The sequence below is a fragment of the Dendropsophus ebraccatus genome, chromosome 13, assembly GCF_027789765.1.
Source record: "Dendropsophus ebraccatus isolate aDenEbr1 chromosome 13, aDenEbr1.pat, whole genome shotgun sequence".
Classification (NCBI taxonomy): domain Eukaryota; kingdom Metazoa; phylum Chordata; class Amphibia; order Anura; family Hylidae; genus Dendropsophus; species Dendropsophus ebraccatus.
Genome location: NC_091466.1, coordinates 18,944,655 through 18,952,041, shown reverse-complemented (window position 1 = coordinate 18,952,041; position 7,387 = coordinate 18,944,655). Strand labels below are relative to the sequence as shown.

At 43.3% G+C, this 7,387-nt stretch overlaps 1 long non-coding RNA gene across 3 annotated transcripts in view; it reads left to right on the top strand.

Moving 5' to 3' along the window:
* LOC138770690 (uncharacterized) overlaps positions 1 to 7,387 on the top strand; it is a 51,134-nt gene that overhangs the window by 742 nt on the left and 43,005 nt on the right. For all 3 annotated transcript variants that reach the window (XR_011359486.1, XR_011359485.1, XR_011359484.1), the window contains exon 2: positions 3,489 to 3,640. This is a non-coding gene — a long non-coding RNA (uncharacterized lncRNA). The remainder of the gene's footprint in view (positions 1 to 3,488; positions 3,641 to 7,387) is intronic.

Sequence of the window (7,387 nt, the reverse complement as noted above, 5' to 3'; positions counted from 1 at the left end):
CAGGAAAATAAAACTTTATTGATCACTGAAATGAACATTACAGACACTGGAAATAGTAATGAGAGGAAATAGGGTAAAATGTACAATGATAAAATTGTATTGTCTATATTATTACATAATAAATAGTGGATTATTGGCAATATATTATTATGTTGCGTTTTTTTTTTTTTTTTGCTAAGGTGAATAAAATCTTTGTCTATGTCCCAGCAGCAGTACAGATATATACTGATAGTTGATAAAGTTGCTCAAACAATAAATTACTTAGCATATTTTTTCAGAAATGACTTATATTATTATTACATCTCCTCCTCCTCTCCCCGCCTGCTCGGTCTATGGGAGACTGGGGTCACTTCTGGGGTTTGGGGGGAGATTTATCAAAGGGCTGTAAAGCTCAGTTGCCCCTAGCAACCAATCAGATTCCACGTTTCTTTCCTTACAGATTTTTTGGAAAATAATAGGTGGAATCTGGTTGGTTGCTAGGGGCAACTGGGCCAATTCTACTTCACACCATTTTGATATTGCACAAAGGTAAAATACAGAACCTGAAGTTGAAGAAAAGTATAGAGAATATAAGAGATGGGGAAAGGGGCAACATTACTAGTTATTGGGGGCATTATTACTGGCTAAAGAATTATTGTTACTGGATGTTTTATTTCTGGCTACAGGGGGCGCTATTACTAGTAACAGGGGGCATTGTATCTGGCTACAGGGTGCGCTATTACTAGTAACAGGGGGCATTGTATCTGGCTACAGGGTGCGCTATTACTAGTAACAGGGGGCTATTGTATCTGGCTACAGGGGGCGCTATTACTAGTAACAGAGGGCTAATTGTATCTGACTACAGGGGCGCCACTATTACTAGTAACAGGGCGGGCAATTGTATCTGACTAACAGGTGCGGCACTATTACTAGATAAACAGGGGCTATTGTATCTTGGCTAACAGGGACGCTATATTACTATTAACAGCTGTCAATTGTATCTGACTACTAGGGGCGACTATTACTAGTAACAGGGGGCATTGTATCTGGCTAAGGGGGCACTATTACTAGTAACAGGGGGCATTGTATCTGGCTACAGGGGGCATATTACTAGTAACAGGGGGTATTGTATCTGGCTACAGGGGGCACTATTACTAGTAACAGAGGGCAATGTATCTGACTACAGGGGGCACTATTACTAGTAACAGGGGGCATTGTATCTGGCTAAAGGGGGCGCTATTACTAGTAACAGGGGGCATTGTATCTGGCTACTGGGGGCACTATTACTAGTAACAGGGGGTATTGTATCTGGCTACAGGGGGCACTATTACTAGTAACAGGGGGCATTGTATCTGGATACAGGGGACACTATTACTAGTAACAGGGGGCATTGTATCTGGCTACAGGGGGCACTATTACTAGTAACAGGGGGCATTGTATCTGGCTAAAGGGGGCGCTATTACTAGTAACAGGGGGCATTGTATCTGGCTACTGGGGGCACTATTACTAGTAACAGGGGGCATTGTATCTGGCTACAGGGGGCACTATTACTAGTAACAGGGGGCATTGTATCTGGCTACAGGGGGCACTATTACTAGTAACAGGGGGCATTGTATATGACTACAGGGGGCACTATTACTAGTAACGGGGCATTGTATCTGGCTACGGGGGGGCGCTATTACTAGTAACAGGGGACATTGTGTCTGGCTACAGGGGGCACTATTACTAGTAACAGGGGGCATTGTATCTGGCTACAGGGGGGCACTATTACTAGTAACAGGGGACATTGTATCTGGCTACAGGGGGCACTATTACTAGTAACAGGGGGCATTGTATCGGACTACAGGGGGCACTATTACTAGTAACAGGGGACATTGTGTCTGGCTACAGGGGGCACTATTACTAGTAACAGGGGGCATTGTATCTGACTACAGGGGGCACTATTACTAGTAACAGGGGCATTGTATCTGGCTACAGGGGGCACTATTACTAGTAAAAGGGGGCATTGTATCTGGCTATAGGGGGCACTATTACTAGTAACAGGGGGCACTGTATCTGGCTACAGGGGGCACTATTACTAGTAACAGGAGGCATTGTATCTGACTACAGGGGGCACTATTACTAGTAACAGGGGGCATTGTATCTGGCTACAGGGGGCACTATTACTAGTAACGGGGGCATTGTATCTGACTACAGGGGGCACTATTACTAGTAACAGGAGGCATTGTATCTGGCCACAGGGGGCACTGTTACTAGTAACAGGACATTGTATCTGTAGAGGGGGCACTATTACTAGTAACAGGGCATTGTATCTGTGTACAGGGGGCACTATTACTAGTAACGGGCGGCATTGTATCTGTCTACAGGGGGCACTATTACTAGTAACAGGGGGTATTGTATCTGTCTACAGGGGGCACTATTACTAGTAACGGGGCATTGTATGTGGCTACAGGAGGCACTATTACTAGTAACGGGGCATTGTATCTGTACAGGGGGCACTATTACAAGTGGAAGGGGGCATTGTATCTGTGTACAGCGGGCACTATTACTAGTAACGGGGCCTTGTATCTGTGTACAGGGGGCACTATTACTAGTAACGGGGCCTTGTATCTGACTACAGGGGCACTATTACTAGTAACAGGGGGCATTTTATCTGGCTACAGGGGGCACTATTACTAGTAACGGGGCATTGTATCTGTCTACAGGGGGGCGCTATTACTAGTAACAGGGGGCATTGTATCTGTGTACAGGGGGCGCTATTACTAGTAACGGGGCATTGTATGTGGCTACAGGGGGGCGCTATTACTAGTAACAGGGGGCATTGTATCTGACTACTGGGGGCACTATTACTAGTAACAGGGGGCATTGTATCTGACTACAGGGGGCACTATTACTAGTAACGGGGCATTGTATGTGGCTACAGGGGGCGCTATTACTAGTAACGGGGCATTGTATGTGGCTACAGGGGGCGCTATTACTAGTAACGGGGCATTGTATCTGTACAGGGGGCACTATTACAAGTAACAGGGGGCATTGTATCTGTGTACAGCGGGCACTATTACTAGTAACGGGGCATTGTATCTGTGTACAGGGGGCGCTTTTACTAGTAACAGGGGGCATTGTATCTGTGTACAGGGGGCGCTATTACTAGTAACAGGGCATTGTATGTGGCTACAGGGGGGCGCTATTACTAGTAACAGGGGGCATTGTATCTGACTACTGGGGGCACTATTACTAGTAACAGGGGGCATTGTATCTGACTACAGGGGGCACTATTACTAGTAACGGGGCATTGTATGTGGCTACAGGGGGCGCTATTACTAGTAACGGGGCATTGTATGTGGCTACAGGGGGCGCTATTACTAGTAACGGGGCATTGTATCTGTGTACAGCGGGCACTATTACTAGTAACGGGGCATTGTATCTGTGTACAGGGGGCGCTTTTACTAGTAACGGGGCATTGTATCTGACACTTAGCTTGATCACTGGTTTGTGCTCACTTTCCACAGATATAGAAAAATAGCATCATAGTCCGTATAGGAAAAGGACTGAAAGGGCCCTCACCCTATAGTGTGATCTTCTTTATTTCATGCAGTATACTTTAAAAGTGCCGGACAACATGGGCTTGTTCACAGTACGCCGCTCACCTAATGGAACACAGGTAACAGCTGGTTCGCGCGCATGCGCGCTTCTTCAGATCTCGCCTCTCGTGTATGTCCTGGGATTTAAAAACACTCACCCAGTGACGTGCAGAGATGGGCGTTACAAAGACATTTAAAAACAGTAATAGCTCCGTTTATACAAATTGCGGTGACTAAATAAACATCTATAATTCTATCTTATCATTTAAGCCTATATCTGCTTGTGCTCTAGTTTTCAATATGAAACGCGCTTCTTTTTGTAGCAGCACTGTATTTATGTCTTGTCCAGCTCTATTATATACGCCTTCTAAGCCGACAAACTTTAGACAATTAACATGACCACCATGAATTTCCTCTACATGCTTTACTAACCTGGTTGCCCCTTTGTTGTTTTACATGAATATATATGCTCATAACATCTCCTATTTAAGTTCCTCACTCTTTTACCTATGTAGTGTACGCCACAATCGCATACGATGGCATACACTACACCTTGTTTTACAGCAGATGAAATTATTTATGGTACATGTATATCCGCCTAGTGTTACTGCTTTTGTCGTAAGACACTGTTCACACCAGGCGCAGTTTCTACATTTGTACAAACCTTTTGGGGCCGTTGTTTTTAGCCAAGAAGGATCTTTTTTTCTCTTTATATCTACTATGAACTAACACATCTTTTAGGTTTTTATACCTTTTTAGGCTAGGTTCAGACTATGTAAGTGTGCGGCTGTATTTGCGGCTGTAATTGTGCGGCGGTATTTTTGGTGGTTCATGCGTACGCTGGAAAGTATAGGATATGCGGCTGCACAGTGCACACTATGTATGAATCTACGGCCCGATCGTAAACGGACCAGTAAAAAATGAACAAGACCATTGTTTGCGGCTGGAAATGCGGCCGTGGATTGACAGGCGGTCCGTACGGAGTACTTCAAAAATAGCCGGCAATGATGCCGAATGCCGATGCCTCTAATAGTTAATATATTAAATTAATAAAACACATTTTCTTTGTAATAAAGTCCCTTTCATTGTTCAATAATTTATTTCTAACGAATCCATCATTGTGCAATTAAATATACTGTTAAAATAAATATATATATAAATAAATGTATATTTATCTATATATTTATTTTTTGACAGTATATTTAATTGCACAATAATGGATTCGTTAGAATTAAATTATTGAACAACGAAACTGAATTTATTTCATCGAAAATGTGTTTTATTAATTAAATATTAATTAGTACAGGAAGCTCCATAAGCCGTTAATTCATATTGCCGGCAATAGAGCTTTCTGTACTAATCATCACTTTACTTTAATTAAAACATCAAATGTTTCTTCTAATTATGTTATCACAATAGCATTATTAGAAGAAACATTTAGAATTATATGTGCGCTCAGCTGATTGGCTGTTCGGCTGAGAGCACATATAATGAGCCGGTCCGCAGTACAGTGACTTCATTGTGCTGCGGACCAGCGAAGAGGACACATGGGGGTGAGTATAGAGCTCTCCCCACACCCTCCCCAGCACTGCACCCCTCCCAGCAAGGAAGGGGGGGGTCAGTTAACCCCTTCCTTGCTGGGATGGGTGCAGTCTGACATCAGTCTGGCCCCCAAGGGGTTAAGGGGGATGCAATACATCCTCCCTTAACCCCTTGGGGGTCAGACTGTAAGCAGCGATCTGTAAAGATGCTGCATACTGTAAGGAGCACAACACCGCTCACAATGATGGGTGTTGTGCTCCTGTTTGTGTGTTTTTTGTGTGTTTCTCCCTTTTTGTTTTTCAGATATCGGTATCCTGTGGATTACGTCGGATTTCGTGGACTACGTCGATGACCAGCGGTTGTTTTTTTTTTTTTTATAAAATGGTCAATGAGGGGTGTGGGGGTGTTTTTATCTGAATAAAATTTTTTTTTTAACTTGTGTCTTGTCTTTATTTCTTTACTTTATAGACTTAGTAGTGGAAGCCGTCTAATAGACGGAATCCATTACTAAGTTGGGGCCTAGTGTTAGCCGGTATAAAATGGCTAACACTAACCCCCCATTATTACCCCAGTACCCAATGCCACCAGGGGTACTGGGAAGAGCCGGGTGCCAGTGGTCCCGGAGCATCAAAATTGGCGCTCCTGGACCGGGCGGCAGCAGGCTGGTAAGATTTAGGCTGGGGAGGGCCTAAACTAATGGCTCTTCCCACCCTGGTGTTACCAGGCTGCTGTCGTTTGGTTTTTAACCCGGCTGGTTATAAAAATAGGGGGGACCCTATGCATTTTTTTTTAATTATTTATTTATTTGAAAAAAAAAACGGCTTACTGGAGCTTCCTGTACTAATTAATATTTAATTAATAAAACACATTTTCGTTTAAATAAAATCAGTTTCGTTGTTCAATAATTTAATTTAAACGAATCCATCATTGTGCAATTAAAGGACAACTCCGGCGGGACCCCCAAAAAAAAAAAAAAACACAGACACACACAGACACCATACTCACCATCCCTCCGGTGACGATCGCCACTCCATTCGCCCGCCGTCCGCCTCACCGTCACCTGCGTCTGCCGTCCAGCGATGTCTCCTTCTTCCGGGTCCATGAGAGAGAAAAGGCTGCCAGCGCGCTTGCGCACCGGCAGCCTTTTCATTGGCTGGAGCGCATCACATGGCTTCCAGCAAGCTCAGCCAATCAGGGCTGAGCAAGCTGGAAACCATGTGATGCGCTCCAGCCAATGAAAAGGCTGCTGGTGCGCATGTGCACCAGCAGCCTTTTCTCTCCCATTCACTCTCAATGAAGACGCCGAGAAGGAAGAAGACCCGGACCGCCCCCAGCTCTGACATCACCCGACACCAGAGAAGAGGACCGTGACGACCGTAATAGGTAATGTATATATTCTTTAACTTCCGGGGTGGGGGGTGGGGGGTCGGAACGTGGGGGAAGGGGGCCAGACCGGGTATTTAACCACATTACAAAGTTATATAACTTTGTAATGTGTGTTAAATAAGCCAAAAAATTTTTTCGCCGGAGTTGTCCTTTAAATATACTGTCAAAAAATAAATATATATAAATATACATTTATTTATATATATATTTATTTTAACAGTATATTTAATTGCAAAATGATGGATTTGTTTAAATTAAATTATTGAACAATGAAAGGGACTTTATTACAACGAAAATGTGTTCTATTAATTCAATATATTAACCATGAGAGACATCGGCATTACTGCAGAGGATCGCAAACCCCGGTAATAGCAATTCATGTAAACTGTTTCCCTGCTTTCCCAGATGCATCCAGAGGTGTTTGCATCACTTTCTTAAGATTTTATTTGTTATTTTTAGTTGAACCAGATTTCCAAGTAAATGACCGTATGTTTCGAGCCGCATGTCTATTTTTTCCCACGGCCGGAGTTTCACCCGCACATTTACAGCCGCATAAAAAATACAGCCGCACACATACATAGTGTGAACATAGTCTAAAGGTTATTATAGGTCTATCCGGGTATATTTGTGATAAAATTGGATCTTTTTGTATTAGATACCAGTTTTTCGCTCCTCTTTCTACGTATGATCCCAAAAACCTCTGCAGTTTACTTTTATTTTCTTGGGTTGGGTTATTTTCTAACAAGCAAAGTGCTGCTATATACAGTATAGTTATATATACAGAGCACAGTGCTATTATATACAGTGTAGTTATATATACAGAGCACAGTGCTGGTATATACAGTGTAGTTATATATACAGAGCACAGTGCTGCTATATACAGTGTAGTTATATACAGG